Source organism: Nematolebias whitei, chromosome 14 (assembly GCF_014905685.2).
Source record: "Nematolebias whitei isolate Nwh7 chromosome 14, NemWhi1, whole genome shotgun sequence".
In the NCBI taxonomy this organism is placed as follows: Eukaryota; Metazoa; Chordata; class Actinopteri; order Cyprinodontiformes; family Rivulidae; genus Nematolebias; species Nematolebias whitei.
Window position 1 is genome coordinate 46,279,943 of NC_056511.1, and position 2,902 is coordinate 46,282,844.

Below are 2,902 nucleotides of genomic sequence, written 5' to 3' on the forward strand. Positions count from 1 at the left end.
TATATATATATATACATATATGTATATATATATACATATATGTATATATATACATATATGTATATATATATACATATATATATATATGTATATATATACATATATGTATATATCTCATGCCTATCCCGCACTCGTTCACTAGGGTGCACATTTGCCATACCTTCGACATCACCTGCTACCGCGGGAGCTCCAGCAACGCCTCCCAGTTGCCATCGTGAATGCTCTCATGCCATTCCCACATGCGTCCACTAGGGTGTGCATATGCCAAATATTTGCAATCACCTTCTGCCCATATCAGTATGAGTCCAGCCACAAGCCTTACAAGTTTGGCTAAAATCTGACCTTCCAGACAAGAGTTATTGTCACTTCCTGTTTTGTCGCAAATGTAAAGTATTTCCTTTAGGCTTTTCAACACGTCAATGTGGTAATCAACAGTTATCGAATACGGTTCCACTCTTATACACTTTGCCAAGGTGGAAGAGTCACCCAATAATCATAATTTTCTTCTCTGAGTGGGCTGGGCTTAAGTAAAGTCATGAATCAACAGTACCAATGTGTCTACAAATGCTCACTGATGAAAAACCAAAAATCTGGTCTAGATCAGATGATGTATCACTGAGATATAACTCTTGTAATAATGTAGGGGCACACTGGAGTGAAATGTTAAACAACAAAACCAATGAACAAAGTCCATGCTCAATAATCCAGGTATACAATCCAACATTTTTCAGTCAGGTCATCTGGACAGTTTCTTTTTTTTTGTGCTGAAACATTTCGCCTTCAGTCCGGAAGGCTTAAGGTTTGATGTCTCAGACAGTTTTCTTGTAGGAGCTATTAGTGTTTCGTTTTTCATGGCGAGATGTCAAACTTTGAGGTTCGAACCCTTCAGCATGCTCCGAAATGCACTGTTTAGATAACTTTTCCTCCCCCATGCCTTTTGACCAAAATGGCCAAGTTTGAAACCGATTGAACGAAATCCCTAGGAGGAGTTCGTTCTAATGCGGAGGCTGTGAACTGCCAAAAAGGGGTGAAATTTGGGATGTTATTCCAAAATGGCCGCCTTCCTGTTTATCGTACAACATTGGTGCCAGAGGGTTTTCTGTGTATCTTGGGGAATTCGACAAGTGTACCAAATTTCATGTTTCTATGACAAACTAAGGTTAAGGCGGAGGGTATTTTGAAAATTTCCAGGTGGCACTCTTGATCCGCTTCTGTTGCGATTTTTTTTCGGCGTCCTTAAAATACACAATTTTTCAGCAGTCCTGATGCTTCCGCCAAATTTGGTGAGTTTTGGGATGTGTCATGGTCCCCAAAAGGCCCAATTTCTTTTCCCAAAAAATTGCACCTCGGGCCTGAACAAAGCAATTACAATAGGCCTTCACAGCGCTTCGCTGCTCGGGTCTAACTATTGACCTGTAGCTCTGGTCAGTACTTTATCAAAGGTCTTGCAGAGGGCTATGTTAAATAGAACTGATAAGTTTATTGTGACATCTGAGTATCAGTTCTGCTTCAAACCTAACCTTGGCACTGATGTGCATTTTTGCTCTCAAAGCGTATTGTACTTCCATGTATACTTCCCACCTGTGGTGGCATTACAGAAAAAGCAGTATGCATAAACTTCAGGTGGCGTACAATGATGGCATGAGGATGCTGCTTAAGGTGCCACGAGGGAGTAGTGCCAGTCGGACTGGTAACTGGTGAAGTGAAGACAGCAGAACCTTATGCTTTTAATATACCCAAATTTGTGTAAACGTTCTGCAAGGGAATACAGTAATCTGCATAGCTTACTTGAGCAAGAGAGGCGTCTTCAGCGCTCTGTCTTGTTGGAGGACTGTGCTGCAATATTATGGTGTCATCAGAGTCCACTTCAGTTTCTCTACTGGAACTGGTAAAGGAGCTGCTTGCTGGACAACTCAGCTGATGCACAAAATCATCTAAAACATTAAGTTGGTGTAATTAGCAGTAAGAAACAATCAGAAGAAGTATCACAGTAATCAAAATAGCCCCATAACACTATGATTATTTTAAATAGAATAAACTAACAATTCAGCCAATTTATCAGCTCGTTTCACACACAGTATGATACAAAACATATCGTCAAACTCAGGCACATTTGATTGTGTTTTTTGAACAGTAACAGCCTATGTTCAGTGTGTAAAATGCTAGACAGGCAAAAGTCTTTATGAGCACGTCCCAGGTTGGTGATGTCCGGTGAACAGGCATCAACCTAACTGTGCTGATCTGGACTGCAGTTCTGTTTGCACAGTCAGACTCATTAAACTCATAAAGATGGTCAAAATATCTTGTGCAAAAATAAACAAATGATGCTTCAGAACAACTTGCCTTCTCGATTTGGATCTTATGCTAGACAAACTTCCAGCACACCAAGGTTCGGTTTTTCAAAAAGAGATCAAAAACCTCCTCATCAACTTGAGTCTTTCAGACGTCAAAGACTTTTAAGTCCAAGGTTGGGATGTTGAACTTTTTGGCAACTGTGAACATAAAAAAATTACACTACATGTTTGAAACAAGGCATAGAAAGTGAAATTCAATTCAGTTTATTTAATTTATATAGTGACAAATCACAACAAAGTTGTCTCAGGGACTTTACAGGAACATTCACATAAAATTAGTAAAGTTCTCTATCTGAGGAATCCAGCAGACAAGTAGAATCTTGGCTTCGTTGCAGTCTCCCATCCTGAGCAAGCACAGTGGAGACAGTGGAAAGAAAAACTCCCTTTAACAGGAAGAAACCTCCAGCAGAACCAGCTCAGGACAAGAGACCATCTGCTTTGACCGGCTGGTTGAGAGGACAGGAAGGAGAGACAGACGAACACAGAATGGTAGGTCCAGGTATAGGTCCAGGTCCAGATATAGGTCCAGATATAGGTCCAGGTCCAGA

At 40.6% G+C, this 2,902-nt stretch overlaps 1 protein-coding gene across 1 annotated transcript in view; it reads left to right on the plus strand.

Annotated features, from left to right (window-relative positions):
* The window catches only part of LOC119420239 (HMG box transcription factor BBX), an 82,112-nt gene that overhangs the window by 833 nt on the left and 78,377 nt on the right, over window positions 1-2,902 (plus strand). The gene's annotated exons all lie outside the window — the stretch shown is intronic.